Below are 22,668 nucleotides of genomic sequence, written 5' to 3'. Positions count from 1 at the left end.
AAAGATGATATATACAGTTTCTTGAATGAAGGGAGCACTGGGGACATAAAATAAACAGTAGGAGAATAACTGGCACTTGGCACCTCTTCTAAAGCGAGGTCGAACTTGCGCAAATTGTTTCCAGATCTGCCTGGCGCCGAAAATGCTCTACTGTTGCTTTATATATATTTCTGTATAAATCCGTTTAATTATTCTTTGTTCTAGAGACTGATAGACTATATCTTGTTTCATAGGAAAGCTGTAAAGAATGAAGCAAATATGTTAATTTAGCTTGGAGTTTTATTTCCAGGAATTGTTGAGGTATTGGCTGTACTGCAGAGAGGACGACTGGTGGCCTAGGACGGACCATCAGCAGAGTTTACCAGTCAGTTACCGCTCAGCTGTGAGGGAGTGATGTTGCGCTCCGTCCGCTCCCAACCTCTTGATCTGCGTTACCTGTGACCCGAAGTAACGTCTCCCTGTGCACGACCCGAACACATCAGCCTGCGGTTACCTTGACTCTCACCAGCATATCCTTGGCTTCTCTATGATAAGGTGAGACGTGTGCGGCTAGGGTCTCGTTTTGGGGGGAGTTTTTGAGGCAAGATTCTTGATTTGGGTCTGAATGAAAAGGTCTCTGAAATAATGAGACGAAGAAGTTTGGCTTGCCTGTCTTTATCTGTGGATAATGTAATAAGCAATGGTGGGAGGGTACATAAACCCATATGTTTCGGACGCCGTACGTCGACGCACGAACCCTGTACGTTAACGCACGGACCCCGTACGTCGACACAGGGTAGAAGGGGATCCCCATGTCCACGCACGGACCTCTGTACGTCCAGCTACGGAGCCCATGCCTTAGTTAGGGTAACTTAGGCTTGGTAAATGTTGGGCAATAGGGTAGGTTTGATAGGTAAGTGGTCTTGGTTCGGAACAGGAATGGTGACCAAAGATTGTTGTAGCAGTAATTTATAACCTGCCCCCCCCCCCTTTCCCTGAACCTAAGAGGAACATGCTGAAAATAAAGGAAACAGTATAGACCTCTGATGAACTATCAGAGCCACAACAGTGAAGGGAAAAAGACGAAAACTAATTCTGGAGAACTTGAATGCAGTAACAGACTAAGACACGAGGCTACACAGTCGAGAGCAATATGGATGATAACAAATTATATGGCTTGAGTCTTGTATAATAAGATTTATTGTAATCTTAAGAGTTTGGAACAGGGTCAACGAGGTTCCGACGTTTCAATAGTTATTGATACCAAAATTACACGACCGGAGTTTTTTTTTTTTTTGGGGGGGGGGGCAATAAGTGCGAGCACAAGATACACAACACACTTCTTGATAATAAGTGCAGTTTGCATGAAGGGTTTGTCCTCCCGATGAACATACTTACCAAAAGGTAAATACGAGTGATGGAGTTGATACCTGATATTCAGGAGAGACTCGACGCCTTAGTAATACAGCACAAGACGTGATGAAACTGGAGCTGCGAAGCGATTCAACACGATTCTGAGAGAAATTGGAGAACAACCCATTTAGCAACAGCAATGTCTTTAAGCTGTTCAAAAGCAAGAAAGCATTGAGCACGAGGTAGGCTATAAATGGGAATCAAGGTAGCATAAGAACAAAGGCAACTGCAGAAGGCCTATTGGCCCATGCGAGGCAGCTCCTATTTATAACCACCCAATCCCACTGCGCTTGAAACCCGCGCTTGAAACAATCGAGGGACCCCACCTCCACCACGTTACGCGGTAATTGGCAAGTCTTTCCTAAATCTAAACTTATCCAATTTATACCCATTGTTTCGTGTTCTGTCTTGTGTTGATACTTTTAATACCCTATTAATATCCCCTTTATGTCCATTCACCCACTTGTAAACCTCTATCATATCACCCCTAACTCTTCGCCTTTCCAGTGAATGCAACTTAAGCTTTGTTAATCTTTCTTCATATGAAAGATTTCTAATTTTGGGAATTAACTTAGTCATCCTACGCTGGACACGTTCAAGTGAATTTATATCCATTCTATAATATGGCGACCAAAACTGAACTGCCTAATCTAAATGGGGCCTAACTAGAGCAAGATATAGCTTGAGAACCACACCAGGGGTCTTGTTACTAACGCTGCGATTAATAAATCCAAGTGTCCGATTTGCCTTATTACGAACATTTATGCATTGATCCTTTTGTTTTAAATTCTTACTAATCATAACTCCCAGATCCCTTTCGCAATCCGACTTCGCAATCTTAACACCATCTAGCTCGTATCTTGTAACTCTATCATCATTACCTAGTAATGATGAACTTTACCTCAGAACTTTACATTTATCAGCATTAAACTGCATTTGCCAATCCTTTGACCATTTCAAAACCCTATCTAGATCAACTTGAAGTGATAGTGAGTCCTCCTCCGAATTAATTTCCCTACCGATTTTCGTATCATCGGCAAATTTGCAAATATTGATACTCAAACCTGAATCTAAATCATTTATATATATTATAAACAACAGAGGTCCCAGGACAGAGCCTTGAGGCACTCCACTTACAACATTTTCCCATAAGAACTGGCACAAGGCAAACGAATATCTCGGACAGAGAAGTAATCTAAACTGATTACTTCTAATCATTTAAGTAATCTAAAAGTAATGAGAAGTAATCTAAAATGATGAGGACAGAGACCGGAAGCAGAGAAGTAATCTAAAATAGATCATATGAAGCTCTTCCACCCCCCGCCCCCTCCGTTACGATTCTTCTGGTGGAGTGGGCTGAGGTGTGGCGAGTCGTCTGATAAAAGCAGGTTGGGTGATGATTATTTAGATGGAGTGGGTGTAAGTAACTATCAGCTGACTAGACCAAGCCTATGGTGACCTTACTTGGCCAAAGAGGATTCAAATAATTTAGCAAAGCCATTACAAATATTGTTGGTTTTCTGAGTTTGGCAGCCTAATACATTGCTGGTACGCCATCGGAAAAAAATAATCAAAGTTTAGAAATTATATTTTTTCAAATAGATCTCCCTAGTGTGGAGGTCTAAAGCCAGACCTGGAAAGGGGTACGAATCAGTCACATTAGTGGAGGCAAATTACGTTCGACCATTGTCACGTTGGGACGAAAATTTAAATTATTTTTCCTAACCAGAAACGTCCAAATCAATCGACCTAACCTACCGAGGCCGATCCTTGAAAAACGTTAGTTACGTTGCTATAATTTTCACTGTAAATACGTGTCATACTTCCCAATTTTGACGGATTGATCGATAACGTTAAAAATGCGATGCCGTTGCCGAGAGCACAGGTTGAGTGGTAGTAGTTTTGTTTTTTGTGTAGGGGGGGGGGGCAAGGGGAGAGCCGCTGGGAAAGTGTCCGTGGGTGGTGGTGGTTGTGTAGGAGCTGAGAGGACAAGTTGTGTAGTCAAACTATCCTCTCGAATTTGATGTCAAATTCATCAACAAACAAAATGTCGTACGTCATGGCTCCAGAACATTCACGTTTTCTGTGCGTGGGTCCATCAGTTAGATCTGGCTCGGGCGATCTAGTACATAATTTTCTGTCCGTTGTGATAACTCCAGAATAAGGTCATGGTGCAGTAACGGTAAGAGCAGTAAACATAGTTCATCAGGTTTAACAGGCGTATAATGTTTTTCATAATACAGTGGAGTTTGGGGGTAAGAAAATAATGGCTCTTCTCAAGTTTTGACGAGCGTCTAATTTAATGTCATTTTGTTTAATAAGCGGAACAACCTAAAGTAACCAATTGAAGCTGATAATTATCAGAGGAAGCGCCCAAATTGAGGTACATTCCGCGTTGAGGACTGGTTGATTTAAACAAATAAGCTCGGCTCCAAAATTTCTACTCGCGTGCTCTGATGCCATGGATGCTCCCATTAGAGTAAACCTAGATTTAATTCAGATTTTAGGAAGTTTTTTGTTACCATTTTTATATTGCAAAGGTCAGTGGTTTGCAATATAATGGGGCAAAATTGCCCTGTTGTCACAACAGAATAGGCTACACCATTCGATTTGTAGAAGTTTATTGCGTCATGAATTTTTGTATATACTGTATTAAATGGTAAAAATTAAATGGGTGTGTATGTAATAGCCGTGTTGTATTTTATGAAGGTCGGTTTTCATAGGTGTATTGATAAAAATTGCCTTCAACTTGGCGGAGAACTGATGGCAATATATAAATAGCCCCTCAACACAGTCGAAATGTTGACCAGACCACACCACACACTAGAAAGTGAAGGGACGACGACGTTTCGGTCCGTCCTGGGCCATTCTCAAATCAATTGTGAGTAGTCCAGGACGGACCGAAACGTCGTCGTCCCTTCACTTTCTAGCGTGTGATCTGGTTAACACATTTCATCCACGTTATTGTGACTCATCGTCTGCACCGAGTCGAAATGTTAATGACGTGGTGTTATTTGTGTGTGCAAATGGAACCAATGAGGCCAGGATGCATGGCAGGATGTGCAAAATAGCTATGTTGAAAAGTAGAGGTGCAGCAAGTACAGAGAATTCTATAAAGGGATCCAAGACTCTTCAACACTACCTTTCTTTATCCAGCGACCTTTATAAACACCTCCAAGGAATGGCCGATCAACCAGGCTGTCATTTATGTCGGGCTGCTGCAAACAGTTGCGTCCAACACCCTCGTTGGACAACGTCTCCGCGGAAGCCTAGTCACCGAGGAGACGTTGATCTCTGAAATCAACAATAGGTAGACGCAACAAATAGATAGGGCAAGCCAACTCGACGCGCTTTATAATTTGGTTGCTTAACAAATTAATATAAATGTAGAGATTTAAGGCTAGACTACGCAAGTATCGCCTTGCAGTGGTCACGGTATTAAGATTTTGGCCTTAAGACGGCTACAGGAACCGGTTTGGGTATTTAGCGCAATGCTTTACTAGAACATGATCCACAAAGCGTTTTATGTGACTGTCCATATTTTATATAACTGGTGGTTCCAAGGAACGAACAGGGACCGTGCCTGATCATTCCACCCTGTTGTTTTAGCGTGTGAGGCGAGTGGTGAGAGCGTCAGCCACTACACCTAACCCATCCTTAATTTATGGCTCAAGTCCACTCTGCAACCCATCCTGCTTGTCCAGGTTGCAACCTGTCCTCAGGCTAGGCTCGTCCAGGCTGTAGCCTATCCCAAAGACGGCGCATTAATTTTTAACATTGTGTAATCAAGAACTCAATTTTCACAAATCTAAATCAGTTATTATAAATTAAAAAAAAAATTGCCTTTATACCTGGGTTAGGTGTTTTGATCCTGTTTATACTCGTTTGTATTTGAAGTACGTTGGTGAAGCGTTTAGGGATGCTATTCGAACACTGGAATAGAGAAACTCACTTCAAAGTTCGAACGCAATCAGTTGCAAGTGATGTGTAAAGCGCTTTTCATTCATAAATAGAAGGTAACCCGACATAACCAATACCCATCCACTCACCATCTTGCCTAGTTCAAACTTCATCACTCGTCCCATTTATTACATTCGCTTACAACTTCCTTTATAGGCCCATAACTTCCCCACTCATCCATATCTACAACCCCTAACCTGTCCTCGGACCAAGTCCATTCCATCCAGCGGTCGACCCCAAAGACGCATTCATCAATTTTAACTTTCTGTTCATTCAAAACGGGAATGTTATCAAATATAAATTAATATTATTTTATATTAGCATATTGTATATATTTAGGCACTGGTTAGTTTAAGTTAGGTGTTTAGGTTCTGTTGGGGATTATTTGTATTTGTAGTACGTGGGTGAAGCATTTACAGCTTTGTGGTTCGAACAAAAGTCGTCAGTGAAACATTTGTTCCGGAAGTGTTCGGATGCCGGCCCCCAGCAGGTGGCTGAACACTTCCGGAACAAGGTACCAGGTACCTATTTTACTGCTAGGTAACAGGGGCATAAGGTGAAAGAAACTCTGCCCATTGTTTCTCACCGGCGCCCGGGACCGAACCCGGGACCACAGGATCATAAGTCCAGCGTGCTGTCCGCTCGGCCGACCGGCTCCCAGCTTAGCTCCTACTTTCAATTATGCTTAGCAAGATATAATCTTGTGTTTTCTGGGTTATTGAATATTTTGTTAACATGCCGACATAACTAGCTAAGATGGCTTATGCTGTAGGAAGTTGTAAGATTTGTTTGTGGTATTTATCGTTTAAACATGGCCTAGCTTTTCTGTTCACCTAGCAGTACAGCAGCCCTTAGCAGGTTGCTTCTTCCTAGGGATGTGTAACAAGAGGCCTGGTCGAGGACCGGGCCGCGGGGACGCAAAGTCCAGAAATCATGTCAAGATAACCTCAAGAAGATGACAAATTGCACAAATTTGATGTGAGGGTTCGTTGACCCGCGGTCATTCATGCCAAAGTTTGGTTGTCGCCCTCGTAGTGTAACCATAATTTTCTGGATTTCTGGTTATAGATTTCTTCGCTTAATAGAAGCTCCTCAAACGTTCAGTGTCTTATGACACTTGCCACACTCGTCCACCTCGTTTGCGTCCGATTGATTGATTGATTGATGAAGATTAAGCCACCCAAAAGGTGGCACGGGCATGAATAGCCCGTAAGTGGTGGCCCTTTTGAGCCATTACCAGTATCAATAGATGATGCTGGAGATCTGTGGAGGTGCGACTGCACCCTGATTGATGGGAGATGTCTCCCGTCCGTTTGTATCTTTCCTAACAGTTTAGTACTTGACTGGGAATCACTGCATCAGTTATGATAAATATTTTGGCCCAACAAGGCTGGAACATCTTGTTCTTATCAGTTTTGAGATACTGCACAGTTTGTGTACCAGTTTGTTATTTCAGGTAACCAAATCAACTATACTCTTTTGGTTTTTATTGAGGTTAATTTGGCGAGTGTGAAGATGACGTGAGAAGGGTTGGAGGTGGTGTTGAGAATTGGTGAGAATAAGTTTTGTGTGGTGGGGGGGGGGAGGCGGTTGGCTTCAGGTGAAGAACGGGAAATTGGTTGGGCGGGGTTTGTGGTCGAGGTTCTGATACGGGTGAGTGGGAGGGGAAGGTATTAGGGAGGAGTGGGTAAGAGTTTGAGGGAGGGGTTAGGTGCGGTGGTGGGATGGGTTGTGGGTCTCATGTTAGGTATAAACTTGTGGGGGTGTTACTGATATTGCGACCCATCCTCATGCCTAATAGGTCTCGTTTTTTACGTTATAATAAGAGTTACAAATGCAACCTATTAACCTACATAGCATCCGCTGCCAGATGTAATCTTCCTAACTACCTTCCCTATTTTGCTGGTTCCCTAATTAGAGCTAGGTAGGTTAAGTGGGATGGATTTCTCGTAGCCATTGAGCCTGGACTTAAATCCACCGTACTTCTCACCGTCCCATATCCTCTTGATCCTCATTGTATATCAGTCTTGCAACCTTTGGTTATGTTGCTATCTTCATGCATGTGTGGGGGGGGGGGCGTGTGCATGTGTGTAATGACTCAGTGTAGTTACAGGATGACAGCAACGCTCGTGGGGTCCGTCTTCCCGGCACTCTGTTATAAGGAGCTCTGAAACTACTGACGGGTTGTTGGTGTATGTACAGCGGTTGTAATTAGCCGTCTCGGAGCAAGTTAATATCTGACCAAAAGTTAATTTTTTTGAGAAAAATCTCGGTGCAATAACTGAGAAAAACAAAAATAATAATTGTAAAGAAAAAAGTGACGAACTGGAAGCAAATACGTGAGGTATTGATAGGCTATAGGAAATTATGTAAACCTCGATTACGGTAAATAAAAGTATATAGACAAAAGGAAACTAATAATATTGACAAAGGGTGGAAGAAAGAGTGGTGTAGGTGGACGGGGGTCAGTATCTAGACGGCACAGATCAGCCGGGTAGATGCAGGTAACCATGGTAACCCCTGCATGACGTCAGGTAGGAGCCACAGTTTACACAGGTGGGTGGTGGTGGTGGTATTGGCTGGTGATAGTTGGGTGGGTGTACAGCAAGACTGGTAACTGTGTGACTCACCGTAGATGTAGAGTGCCTTGTATAGTGACTGTTGTGAGCCTCTTGTTGAATCACTTATAACAAGATTGATATGTATATGTATTTGTGTAAATGATTGTATATATGTACATGTGTATGTAACAATAATTGTGTAACTAGCTTCAAAAGATTGTCACTTGCTTAGCTAAACAAACTATGGGGGTTCAATTCCTGAACCCATTATGTGTCTAACCCTTTCCACCACCTCTTACCGGATGGGTATGGGGTGCATAATAAAGAAATTGATTGAATTTTGATATATGGCTGATGTTGGCGTTCATTATATCTGCATTGTGGATGATAACCTGGTCATATGCGCTACCATGTAACGGTTGCGGTGATGTGAATATACGAGAATATACATGGCAGGAAATACGAAACATATATAGCCTCATGACACATGCCTTCATTCTTCTACCCGCCCTTTCCCGGATTTACAAGGTGCGCCGGGCGTGTCCATCTTCAGCCAGTCCCATATAGGGTCTCACTGGACAGTGAATCTCTTTAGTTGCCAGAATCTTAACTTCAGGTGGACAGTAGAGCGACAGTCTCGCTTCATGCAGGTCGGCGTTCAATCCCCGACCATCTAAGTGCTTGGGCACCATTCCTTCCCCCCCGTCCCATCCCAAATCCTTATCCTGATCCCTTCCCAATGCTATATAGTCGGTAATGGCTTGGCACTTTCCCCTTGATCATTCCCTCCCTCCCTGTGTAGCCTCCTAAATGGCTAGGTTAAGATTGGTTCCCCATGCTATTCTTGTGTAGCCTCCTGGATAGCTGATTAATGAACAAATTGTAGTATAACTGCATGTAACATTGTGCAGATACGCAGAGGGGACTAAAGTAATCCACATTAGCTTCACTGTTAATCCCTTTCACACACTGACATTTTAACATGACACAGACAAGGGAACTGTATGGAAGTAACACATAGGTGCAAATTCGTCTCTAGTCGGGCAATAATATATATATTATATATATATAATATAAAATATATAAATATATATTATACAATGTATATTATATAATAGATATTAAGTTAAGCGGAAAAACCTCGTGTGAAAAATAATGCTAAACGAGTTTTCGGTTCAATTCGCTTTCATCAGAGCATTTTAGAATGAAGGAAACGTGGTAGGCAGACCTTGTACCCGCCAGGGCAGGTCACCTGACTACCAAGAACATAAGAATAAAGGCCTGTTGACCTATATACAAGTAAAGAAAGGGGGATAAAACCTACGGATAAAAGGGGACGAAAAAAGGGGTTAAATGGATGCTATATTGAAGCTCATATAGGGATATAATTTGTACATGCCAGGGCTTACATTAAGGGTGTTGTTACATTGTTCAACATTGACTCAATCACATTTCGTTCAACGAAACCCTTACTTTTAACAATACATTTCACCCCTCTGAAATCGATAGAATGATCTATCTTGTCAATTTGTTTGTTTATCCTGCGCAACGCCCCTATGCAGTTGGCAGCGGTGGATAGATTACAAGCACTCTGTTACTACCTACAGTTAGCAAACTGGGGATATTTGTCCTAAGATTTCTGGCAGCAGATAATTTTGAATTAAATATTTACACATCTCTTGAACATTTGTCATAGAATTGTCTCTGAATTCGCGTATTTTTTCGCACTCCATCATATAGTGACGGAGGGTGTGCGAATAAGTTTAAGTTTACATTAGGTTAGGCCTACATCAGCAAATAATGAAAATAACCAGACATACTTGTTACCGAGCTAAACACATATCACATAGGTTCGAACCCTTATCACAGCTCCTACGGATTTTCTCATGACTATTTTTGTTAACGTGTTATGGATGCCTCATAATGTTTTGGTGTAATGCAATATGCTGTTGATGTCCAGCCTTGTATGACATTTAGGAATATTTAATGTTCGTGTTACGATATGTTGGTATAGGAGAGGAAGCCATCCTCGATCATGTGTATGATAAGCCAATCATGTTATAAAACTCTCGCCACAAACGTATGTCGCCTTAGCTTAGAGACTGTACTTGTTTGTGGTCGCTCTCCATCCTATAATACTCGCACGTTAAACTAGCTTATCAAGACTAACTTGCTTAGTTAAATGAATTCTGGGCTTCAGTTGCTGAGCCCATTATGTGGCGCTGTAACCTGCCACAGAATGGATATGTGGTGCATAATAAATGACCTGAAAATGCGTTCTAGCCTCCTATAGGCAGCTCCATATTTTCTTTGTCAAGTAATATGTGGGAGTAGGGTTTAAAACCTGCGGGAAGTATGCAACCCTCTACGTTATCGCTACTCGTTAAACAAATTTAATGTAACCTAACCTTACGAAAATTAAATTTTTGGTTATTATTTGTGTGTTTTATATGGTGTGACATCACTATGACGTCATAATTTCATTGCCGCTACAGGTTCTAGATGCTACTGTTGTGTGGTGTCGTTATGGGAATGGCGGCCATCCGCGCATATTACCGTTATTGTCATGTTCACACTGCCTTCGCCCCGGCCTGGTGCTAGGCCTACTATCCCAGCCAGGTGCTAGGCCTGCTATCCCAGCCAGGTGCTAGGCCTGCTATCCCAGCCAGGTGCTAGGCCTGCTATCCCAGCCAGGTGCTAGGCCTACTATCCCAGCCAGGTGCTAGGCCTGCTATCCCAGCCAGGTGCTAGGCCTACTATCCCAGCCAGGTGCTAGGCCTACTATCCCAGCCAGGTGCTAGGCCTACTATCCCAGCCAGGTGCTAGGCCTGCTATCCCAGCCAGGTGCTAGGCCTACTATCCCAGCCAGGTGCTAGGCCTACTATCCCAGCCAGGTGCTAGGCCTACTATCCCAGCCAGGTGCTAGGCCTACTATCCCAGCCAGGTGCTAGGCCTACTATCCCAGTCAGGTGCTAGGCCTACTATCCCGGACAGGTGCTAGGTTTTAATATTTATACATTGTGTAGCTTGGCTAATAAGTTTTAAATAATTAAATATTAGTCGTTACATCCTGTTAATGGACTAAGTATTTGTTCTTTTTATTTCAGGAGGTATTGTTATTCCGCGCCTCTGAACTTGAAAGGTGGTGGTGTATTTCGGTAAATTCCTTTGAGGTACTGTGAGGGGATTGGGTGGTACAATGAGGTGTGTTTCACACGGGTCATTGTGCTGCTGTGAAGGTGTGAGGCCTCTTACCCCTCCTCATCCCACCCTCCTACATCTATCGCCACATCTATCGCCACATGGCCCACAGGACACGAAAGGGGAATGGCAGCCTTACGGAACTTTTTCGTAATAATTTTTTCCTGCACACTTACGGACCCTGTACATCGTTCAGCGATCTTTGTTGTTATTTACTTTGATTTCAACTTGAGCTACGAGGTCGTCCACGTCAATAATCTTGGGTCGGGAACGACCTCTCAGTTTCCAAGCTTGTAGCCTAATAGACTGAGCCGCCATAATCAATGAAAGTCGTTCTTGTGTCGTAAGTGGATGCGTAAATGCTTGATGAATCCTGGTCCAGCTGGAATGAAAGAGCGTGGGGTGTAGAGGGTGAGGGAAGGGGGGGTGGAGGGCGGCGGTGGTAGGGTAAAGAATTTGAAGGTAAGACAGGGTATGGGAAGGTAGGGGAAAGTGGTTGGGTAGGGTGATAAGGGGAAGAGGGTTCGGGGGGGGGGGGGGGTAGTGAGAGTTTTATCTAGTCTTGGTGTACGTTCTTGGGTACAGCAAACGTTGTTAGTGTTGCAGTTCTCCATTTGTCGACACAACACTTCATACTTTCGAAAACTATTTATATTGATGGTTATGTTACAAATAAAAATTATGGTGTAGAAACTCGTAACATGAGGTTTCTAGCGTTCAGTTCAGTAAGAGCATTACGTATTCCCGGCAGGCCTCCCCAACACCTTGACAAGAGGTCATGTAAGAGGGAACGTTCCTGAATCGTGACGGAACGTTAGTATATTATTACCACTTGCCAGTTGTTAGTGAGGGGGGGGGGTATAAAAGTTGTGGAATTGTGAATCCCTGACGTGAGGCTTCGTCCTGCCGTCACTTCGCTTTCCTTTATAAGCAGTTATTGAAAAGAACTTTTGGTGAAGCTTTTGCGAAGGAAATGTGAATTTTCAATCTATTTTCAACCTTGTTGTTGAACATCAGGTTTTCTTTATGCCGCATTATTTTCTGGTCGAATTTGAAGCTCCCTCTTAGGCTTCAACGCGCAATAGAATTCGTAACAATAGATATAAATTGCCTAAGTTTAGATTCAGGAAAGACCTGGGTAAATACTGGTTTGGAAACAGATTGTTTTATTTATGGAACAAAATCACCGAGTAACACATTAGATGTAGGCTCGCCGGCTTTCTTTAAGCGTTGGTTAGACATACTGTGCATGTAAGTTTATGTAAATACTGTAGGGAACTGAGAGTATATGGTCCAATAGGCTTCTTGTTTAGGCTGTTTTTTTTAAGTTTGCAGCCTTTGAAGTCCATTTATATTATGCAATTGATATTTTGCCACTGTACTTTATCAAGGACATTGGTTCTCCAGAAAGCGTATTTAATACATCGACAGAAAATAGAACTCAAAGCAATGGATACAATTCGGTTCACATGCGGAAAAACCTGGTTGTACACGTATCAGACATAACTGTAAACAAGATTCTCGGATAAATATTATAAATAGACAAATGAAATGTGTTCGGTATAAAAAACAGTAAAACAAGGATGTATTGATTGATACTAGAGGTGTTGAGGAATTATAGGGTTAATAGGGAAGACCTTTGTAATTGTAAAAGTATCAAGTGAGAAAAAGTAGAGAAGAAGCAATATACCTAAATAAATGTTAAAAAAAAAAAAACGGAGACTATGAGAAACAAGGGTTTGAAAGCCTTATACGAGCGATTGGTGGTGAGGCGACATTGCTTGTTCAATAAATCCCTGAACTGTATGTTTGAGGACAAATCTCTCACCCTGTCCATGGAGGACAGAAGAAAATGTATATATACTGGTAAGCATTGTAAATGTGTGGCCACGTCTATGGTAGAAAATAATAATAATAATTGCTTCCTGGGCCCAGGAAGCAATGTACACATGACCAAAGCTGCCGTGAGCAGGTGATCATGCGCAAGGGGGTCGCCAGGGAGCAGCCAGCCGCCCTGTCCGCGTTTACAGCCCTGACGGCGGCCTCGCTGTCTAACTGTCCATATGATTGACGTCCGTGGCTCAGGGTGGACTTGTGGTTCTGTCTACGTTGTAGGGATGGGACTGGGCTTGATAATTGGAGTGACGGGGGGGGGGGGGTTGGTACTCGCCTAGTTGTGCTTGCGGAGGTTGAGCGTCGGCTTTTTGGTCCCTCCTCTCAACTGTGGGCGTGAGGCCGGCTGTGTGGGCGTAAGGCCAGCTGTGTGTGGGCGGGATGATAGGCGTGTTGTGAGAGGGTGATAGTGTTAGGGTGAGAGGACGGGCGTGAGAGTGGTGGCGTTACATTGTCCTCCACATGTGCCGTCAGCAGCCAGGCAGGATATATTGTCTAGCAAATAAGAGCGGCACTGTAGCAGGTAGTGGGGGGGGGGGGTAGTAAGGTTGTGTGTGACGGTACTCGCCTAGTTGGGTTGAGCTCTGGCTCTTTGGTCCCGCCTCTCAACTGGTGTACAGATTACTGAGCCTACTAGGCTCTATCATATCTACATTTTAAAAACTGTGTATGGAGTCGGCCTCCACCACATCACTGCCTACTGGATTCCAAAAGGCATTGTGTGGGGAGTAAGGGTGGCTGACGGTGAGGGGGGGGGGGTTATCCATGGGTGACGGTGTATGGGGGGGGGGGGTCCCTATGGGACGGTGTGGGTAGAGGACCCTGGAGGACGGTGACGGTGTGGGTAGAGGACCCTGGAGGACGGTGACGGTGTGGGTAGAGGACCCTGGAGGACGGTGACGGTGTGGGTAGAGGACCCTGGAGGACGGTGACGGTGTGGGTAGAGGACCCTGGAGGACGGTGTGGGTAGAGGACCCTGCATGGAGGACGGTGACACCGGTGGAAATGTTAGAGTGTATGGCCGGATTCGAGACCATTGATTGTCCCAGGAATCTTGGAATGGTTCCAGCTGCAGTGGGAATGTTGCGGTAGGAGAGGATGTGCCAGGGTCTGCTGCTGCGTCTAGGGTGTGCTGGGGTCTGGGGTCTGTTGCTGCGTCTAGGGTGTGCTGGGGTCTGCTGCTGCTGTGTCTAGGGTGTGCTGGAGTTTGGAACTTCACTGTTGTGACGGTAACGCGTTGGTGTTCGGCTGTTCGAAAGCTAGGGGTATGGCCTCGTCACATATAGAAAAAAAAATAGAAATTCTGGAACTTCGTCTGTGGTAAGGTAAGGAGAAGACACACAAAACACAAGTAAATTTTAACAATGAAATTTTAATTACGTTAAAGAAAGCAAAACATGAATAAAATGGACATACAAATTCGTATAATAAAATCAAAGTAATAAGAATAATCAAATGGCAAAATGAAAAGTTACGTTAAGACAAGTGAGCAAATAACAAGAGTATGGCAAACAAAGTAAATAGGTGCAGGAATATTGGCTTCAAGCTATCACTTCTCTTAGTACACGTAAGCCTGGGGCTTAGTCTACCAACGAGACGTGTTAACTTGTCGAAAGCACGGGATATTCTGAGGACTGAGGTCGTGGCGGCCCCAGACATCAAGTAGTATGGTGGGTGGAGTGCAGTTACAGCTGGACTCGCAGCCAATCAGCGAGGAGCAGGCGACAAGACAGGTAGTTTGGTGGTTCGAGGTGGAGCAGGTGTTCCTGGCTGCATACGTTTTGCTCTCTGGCAAACCTTGGAGATGTTGTTGTCGTTGTTGAATATTTCTTCCATATTAGTTTTGTATAGATTTGTAGCGACGTATTTGGAGGGAAGAGCAGGCTCAATCTCTTGGAGATTATCGTCACACTGTACTACTTTCATTTACTTTAGCCCGGTTCTTAACATCTTGGAATCGAATCATATTGGTCAGTTGAAACAAGAGTCGTCTACTGTTTACACATTTTTTGTTAAGTATGCTTGTTAGTTCTTGTATAATTTTGTTTGAAGTTTTATCATTTGTATTTTATATTTATGTAAATGTAGTGAAATTTTATTGATTTAAAAAAAAATTTTGACTCAATATTGTGCGCATTTGTAATGCTGGGGGGTAGATTCACGAAGCAGTTACGCAAGCACTTACGAACGTGTATCTCTTTCCTCGATCTTTGACGGCTTTGGTTACATTCATTAAACAGTTTACAAGCATGAAAACTTGCCAATCAACTGTTGTTATTGTTATAAACAGCCTCCTGGTGCTTCGGAGCTCATTAACTGTTTGATAATTGTAAACAAAGCCGCCAAAGATTGTGAAAAGATGTACAGGTTCATAAGTGTTTGCGTAACTGCTTCGTGAATCTGGTCCCTGATGATGATCTTGTCTCCGAAACGTTAGTGTCTCTGGGGGAAATAAATGAATAAGATGTACGTGTTTCGTCTTTTAACACGTTCTCCGCGAGGATATAATTTTCCCAGGGACAATTATTGCTGAAATAGTATGACTATATTCATACTGTATTTTAGTTATTGTATTAACTTTTTTACTCTATGATGCGCCTAACTTGTGATAAAGTCGGTCGATTTATTACCTTGCTGTATCCATTATTTTTATTGTATTGTTGATTGTATTGAAGTTGTTTTATTGTATAAACAATGACAAAGACCCCGCTGTAAATGTGCACAACATAATTCGAGTACTTATTGTATACGGTGTATAGTGAAGACTTATTGTATACGGTGTATAGTGAAGAACGGTGCGGTCGCTGTTCAGAACCACCGCTGAATGCCTCGCCAAAATTGCTATACAAGTTTGTGCAGCTTTAGTGAATCTGTTCATTGTGATATATTTAGTTCTGTGTAACAATTATCGCTGTTTTCTTTCAGGTAGGTGTCACCCCCCCCCCCCCTCTCTCTTCACTGGTGATCCAGAGCGGTAGGCGGTCGTTGTGGTGAGTACACGGTGGCTCTAATTGTCTAAAAACTCCTTAATACAGGAAACTGTAAAGGTTGTTCTTGTTATGGATTCAGCTACTCGGAACAAGTTCCAAGTAGCACGGCCTATGGTGAGCCCGTAACTTACCTGGCACAGGAGCGGGGCAAGTAGCACGGGTTATGGTGAGCCCGTAACTTACCTGGCACAGGAGCGGGCCAAGTAGCACGGGTTATGGTGAGCCCGTAACTTACCTGGCACAGGAGCGGGGCAAGTAGCACGGGTTATGGTGAGCCCGTAGTGGACTTACCCTGGAACAGGAGTGGTGCTGTCACTACTGTAAAAGGCTTCTTGTTCCTGTTATACTTAGCATTGAGTAGTCATGAAGATTAAGCCACCCAAGAGGTGGCACGGGCATGAATAGCCCGTAAGAGTAGTCCTGAATGTCTGCTTCAGGTCCTGGTCCCCCCCCCCCTATCCCTCCATTCCAGCCTACAGTGGAACAAGATGGCACGTTCAGCTCTGCTGTCTAGACGTGTCATGGGGAAATTAAGGGAACTAAGGCTACCCTTAAATTAACGATATATTCATAAAATGTCATCAATACGCTGATGATTTATAATGGTTAACTACAGTGGTGCCAGAAATAACTACAGTGGTGCCAGAAATAACTACAGTGGTGCCAGAAATAACTACAGTGGTGCCAGAAATAACTACAGTGGTGCCAGAAATAACTACAGTGGTGCCAGAAATAACTACAGTGGTGCCAGAAATAACTACAGTGGTGCCAGAAAATTTCCTGTTCCAATATACCGGGATGAAAGAGTAAAAAAAACACTTAAAGCTACTAAAAGGTAAACTAACCACTAATTACTGTCTTTACCTGGGTATCTTGAGGTTATCTTGATTTCGGGGCTTTTTAGTGTCCCCGCGGCCCGGTCCTCGACCAGGCCTCCACCCCCAGGAAGCAGCCCGTGACAGCTGACTAACACCCAGGTAACTATTTTACTGCTAGGTAACAGGGGCATAGGGTGAAAGAAACTCTGCCCATTGTTTCTCGCCGGCGCCTGGGATCGAACCCAGGACCACAGGATCACAAGTCCAGAATGCTGTCCGCTCGGCCGACCGACTCCCAGGTAAACCAAAATCCACGAACACGCTATGTAAACTCCTAACTATACTTCACTTGAGGGCACTTCCTAACCTAGAACTCGATGACACTTCCTAACCTAGAACTCGATGACACTTCCTAACCTAGAACTCGATGACACTTCCTAACCTAGAACTCGATGGCACTTCCTAACCTAGAACTCGAGGGCACTTCCTAACCTAGAACTCGATGGCACTTCCTAACCTAGAACTCGAGGGCACTTCCTAACCTAGAACTCGAGGGCACTTCCTAACCTAGAACTCGAGGACACTTCCTAACCTAGAACTCGAGGGCACTTCCTAACCTAGAACTCGAGGGCACTTCCTAACCTAGAACTCGATGGCACTTCCTAACCTAGAACTCGAGGGCACTTCCTAACCTAGAACTCGAGGACACTTCCTAACCTAGAACTCGAGGGCACTTCCTAACCTAGAACTCGAGGGCACTTCCTAACCTAGAACTCGATGACACTTCCTAACCTAGAACTCGAGGGCACTTCCTAACCTAGAACTCGATGGCACTTCCTAACCTAGAACTCGAGGGCACTTCCTAACCTAGAACTCGAGGGCACTTCCTAACCTAGAACTCGATGACACTTCCTAACCTAGAACTCGAGGGCACTTCCTAACCTAGAACTCGATGGCACTTCCTAACCTAGAACTCGAGGGCACTTCCTAACCTAGAACTCGAGGACACTTCCTAACCTAGAACTCGGCGCTAAACCGCTTGACATAAAAAAAGTAAAACGTTAGGGGTAAAAAGGTATAACTGTATCACGACACGGTCAAAAGAATTACAACCTGGAGTGCTAGTGTAAGTGTAGTGCACTTGTAGACCTTTGGCCTCTCACATGTCCCGCAGGCTTCACATACACCAAGGGCACCCCCGCTCCAGCCTCCCGCCTGCCTCCCGCCACATTGCTCAAACCTCACAACTTCCACTATGTTTTGCTCTGTAATAAAACCTTTTACAATGTCCACTAGTTACTAACCGTCACCTACATGTATAAGAAAGTGATCAATTTGTATATTATAATTGTCCAAGGGCCAGTTGTCAAAGGCCGAGGAGTGTCCGGAGTGGACGAAGCCGTAGTGTCCGGAGTGGACAAACCCGTAGTGTCCGGAGTCGGACAATTGATCAGCGAAACATTGAAAGCTAAAACACAAATGTGTGTTTGTTCTTCTGATGTCCAGAAGAACAAAGAAAGATTGTTTGTAATAATTGTACAGTATTACAGCGAGCACAAACACACTGTACAAACATCACTGGGGAGGGAAAGGGGGGAGGGGGGGGGGCGAGGCCGATGTATTTCCTGATTGAATTTGGCTATTAACAAACAGACGGCACTTAACGGCCAATTCCCGCGAATGGTTCTTGGAGGCGGGGGATAATTGTACTCCACAAACGGATACACAATGAAACGTGCCGTATATTGCTCTGGTCATACGGCTTCTGTCAGATTATCTAATATATGCATTGCATACATACATACATATATATATACATGCATATGTATGTATGTATGTATGTATGTACTCTCCTAATTGTGCTGAGCTCCCCTGGTGGTTCTGAGAGTACCTCCTGGTAGCTGTTAGGTTATTTTCTTGTCTTAGATCGGAATTCCCTTTAGTAACTTGCAGGTTAGAATACAAAATTGTGACGACGGTATGTCGGCTATTGGAATTTACTAATGTAGATTCTTATATATATATTGAATTCTAGTCGGTAAGGAGTTTGCCTAGAAGGCGCAAGGTACAGGTGAGGGTGGAGGCATTATTGTCCTGGCTGGTGGGTATTGTTCTAGGGACTAGCCTAGCAGGTGAGCAGCCAGAGCATGGACCCCAGACACTCGTATTGTGTGGTGGTGGGGGGGGGGGGGGAAGACCAGAGTACACTGGTAGGTATGTACTGGAGGGTCCCCTTTTTCCCCATTCCCACCCTCCCCTCTTCCCTCCCAGTTGAATGTGTGACGTGGGGGAAGCAAGAGATCAAGGTAAGGAATAGTCCAGTTATGGGGTCACCTGTCATTGGATTTGAGGCCAGTATTCATATTTCGGTGTGTTTACACCTCCCTCCTTCCCTCATTCTTCCCCCTCCCTTGTTCTTCCCCCTCCCTCCTTCCCTCATTCTTTCCCCTCCCCTCTCCTGTCCCCCTCCTCTCGCTATATTAGGACCTGAATAACATGAATAATTTCTTAGTGAACTTTACAAACTGACGAGTTGAACTTTGCAGCGGCGCAACATTTGAAGCTTGCGATAGCGGGATATCTAGACTCTACATTGACCTTTAAAACTAAACTTTAGAAAACCCTAAAATTGTGTAGAGTTCTTTGCTTGGAAAGTGACATGTATAGTACATGAAAAAGCTGACGAACCTTTTTTTAAATGTAAATGTTACCAAATGTACTGAAATAGTGAATTTTGTGTGGAAGTTGCAAGTTGATCTTTGTAACTAGCCAACCGTGGTGAGCCTGTTAGGACGGTCAATGTGAACTAGTGGCTATTGATCTCTAGAAAGCGTGGAACACCTTGACCTTTCAGCGGGCGCTGACCTGTTTGATCTCCAGCGGGAACTATTGCCAAGTGACCCCCGGAAAACAGGTCAGTTGAACAATTCACTTTCTCTCCGCAAGGGCACGCCGCGCCGAGCGGTACCCTCGCCGCGCCGAGCGGTACCCTCGCCGCGCCGAGCGGTACCCTCGCCGCGCCGAGCGGTACCCTCGCCGCGCCGAGCGGTACCCTCGCCGCGCCGAGCGGTACCCTCGCCGCGCCGAGCGGTACCCTCGCCGCGCCGAGCGGTACCCTCGCCGCGCCGAGCGGTACCCTCGCCGCACCAAATAGTCCTGTGCCACACTTTTGATGGTATCATATTACTCGGTTGACATCATGACTGTACATGACGTGCCACACCACCACGGGCCACACTCCACCACTGTGTGGCGATGGGGCCTGGGAGAGCGTGGTGATGGGGGAGAGGCCTGGGAGAGTGATGGGGGGGGGACCTGGGGGAGCGTATAGTGATGGGTCAGGAAAGGTAATAGAGGTAGAAGAGGAGACTGGTGATGGGTTGTGAACAAACTGGGGTACGAGCACAAGAGACAGGTTGAGTGAATGATGGTCCCGGGGGGGGGGGGGGGGCACTCGGGACCTGAAATACAAAAGATCTAAAATGGGTTTCTCATGTCGGCAGTGTAGAGTCCTGGAGTTTTGTAGAGGAGGGTGGAACACCAGGCCGGTTGGTGGCGGAGGGGGGGAGGGGTTGAGAACCATGGCTGGAGGGGGGGGGGGTGAGTACCCTGGTTGGGGTTGAGGGCTGAGTACCCTGGCTTGGGGGGGGGGTGAGAACCCTGGCTGGGGGGAGGGGGGTTGAGGGCTAAGCTGTAATTTGTCCATGATGACAGTGTTGTCAAGGGTCACAAGCAGGCAATCACACACATAGAGCCCCGGACAAGGACAAAAATAGGAAGCTGTGAAAAAGATGCCTGGCTGGGAGACCAGGCGTGGGGGGGGGGGTCACACTTTAAGGAGTCCAGGCGCGGAAAACAGTATAAGAATGCAACGTATGAATTATTACCATCACTTACCAATTCTTCAAGTTGTACTTGCTGGTATGGAAGCAGAAGATGAACATCTTAATTAAGTTACATGTTGGAAATACTCAGACTCGTTCAAAAGGTTCACACTAATAGTAGTGTGTGTAAAAAGAGCCCCATTAAGAAAAGGTGCTGTAAGTGCTCTCTTAAGAGGACTCTAAATATAGAAGGAATTGGACCTGTTTTGCCCGTGCCTGGTAGAGATGAGCTGAGAACTCACAAAAAAATTCTCTCTCGGGGCCAGGCACAAACCCCAGAGTTTGAAGACTGGACTGTGGAAAATAATACAAAAACAACTCCGTTACTAAGAGGATTTGTCACACTAGCATAAATGTAACTGTGGGAGACGCTGGTTGATGATGACTGGTCACTCAAAGGTTTACTGTCGGCTGGAGGAAAACCTTTCCCGCGCGGCCTACGGCGCTCGCCACGCCGCCCTCCTCCATAACCTATATTTATTTCCTTTAGCACAGAAAACGGACGGTTTATTTGTGCGCTGAAGAGGCTAGTTCGTTATCAAGGTCTGGTATGATAGGAGACGAGAGAACCTTTGAGAAGGGGAACTGGAGACTTGTATGAGGCCGTGTTTGTTTTCCTGTCCTACAAATAACAACTCATACTCTAGACTTCTATCGAGGTCGATTAGGGAGCCGTTCGGCCGAGCGGACAGCACACTGGACTTGTGGTCCCGGGTTCCATCCCGGGCGCCGGCGAGAAACAATGGGCAGAGTTTCTTTCACCCTATGCCCCTGTTACCTAGCAGTAAAATATGTACCTGGGTGTTAGTCAGCTGTCACGGGCTGCTTCCTGGGGGTGGAGGCCTGGTCGAGGACCGGGCCGCGGGGACACTAAAGCCCCGAAATCATCTCAAGATAACCTCAAGATAGGTCACCTTACCTTGAGGTTACCTTGATGATTTTGAAGCTTAGTGTCCCCGCGGCCCGGTCGTCGACCTGACCTCCTCGTTGCTGGACTGGTCAACCAGACTATTGGACGCGGCTGCTCGCAGCCTGACGTACGAGTCACAGCCTGGTTGATCAGATATCCTTTGGAGGTGCTTATCCAGTTCTCTCGAACACTGAGTGGTCGGCCAGTTATGTCCCTTGTGTAGTGGAAGCGTGTTGAACAGTCTCGGGACCTCTGATGTTGATAGTTCTCTCTCAGAATACCTGTTGGACCTCTGCTCTTCAACGGGGGTATTCTGCACATCCTGCCATGTCTTCTGGACTCGTGTGCTGTTATTTCTGTGTGCAGGTTTGGGACCAGCCCCTCTAATATTTTCCACATGTAAATTATATATCTTTCCCGCCTGCGCTCAAGAGAATACAGATTTTAGAGTAGTTTAGATGTTTTACCGAGGTCCTCCATTGTCGAACTATTAACCCACTCCAGAATACAGCAGGCACAAGTTACCTTACTTCCGGGTACCTGTTGACTGGTAAGTGAGCAGAGGTGTAAGGTGAAAGGAATCGGGGGGGGCCCCCCCCACCTGTCCCTTCCGGGAATCGAACGCGGTATCCCCGGATCTATTTGGAGAATGAAGCCAACTGTACTCTTAAGGGTGCGTGTGTTTGGTGCAACTTTTGCACAACTTTTGTGCGCGCGCGCGCGTGTGTGTGTGTGTGTGTGTGTGTGTGTGGAGAGGATGGGTGGGGCAAACAAAACAGTTCCATTGAGGATGTTGATTTAGAGGGTCGAGGGGAGAAGAGAGGGACGGGAAGGGGAGGGAAGCGGAAAGGTTAATATTAAGTGAAAACATATACAATAGGTTTTCACGTAGTTAAGATGCACGAGTACAGTGAATGTGGTTTCTTGCAACCTGGGCGTTGACAGACGAGGAGTACTGGCTGGGCCAGAGGGAGGGGGGGGGGAGGTCAGGGAGATAGTGAGGGAAGAACTGGCAGCGAGGAGGAGGAGGAGACTTGAGAGACGGAGAGGGAGGGAGAG

The 22,668-nt window shown here is 45.2% G+C and overlaps 1 protein-coding gene across 4 annotated transcripts in view; it reads left to right on the top strand.

Annotated features, from left to right (window-relative positions):
• Positions 1–330: 330 nt before the first annotated feature.
• Positions 331–22,668, top strand: part of LOC123767688 (chondroitin sulfate N-acetylgalactosaminyltransferase 2) — a 187,312-nt gene continuing 164,974 nt past the window's right edge. The window contains exon 1 of one of the 4 annotated variants that reach the window (XM_069310466.1): positions 331–534. The gene's annotated coding sequence lies outside the window, so the exon portion shown is untranslated. Of the gene's footprint in view, positions 535–15,978; positions 15,998–22,668 lie in introns of those variants that run through there. The other 3 variants (XM_045757573.2, XM_045757575.2, XM_069310468.1) reach the window with 3 other exon arrangements.

This window comes from Procambarus clarkii, chromosome 67, assembly GCF_040958095.1.
Source record: "Procambarus clarkii isolate CNS0578487 chromosome 67, FALCON_Pclarkii_2.0, whole genome shotgun sequence".
In the NCBI taxonomy this organism is placed as follows: Eukaryota; Metazoa; Arthropoda; class Malacostraca; order Decapoda; family Cambaridae; genus Procambarus; species Procambarus clarkii.
Note: the sequence above shows the minus strand (reverse complement) of the source record. Positions and strands in the feature narration are given on the sequence as shown.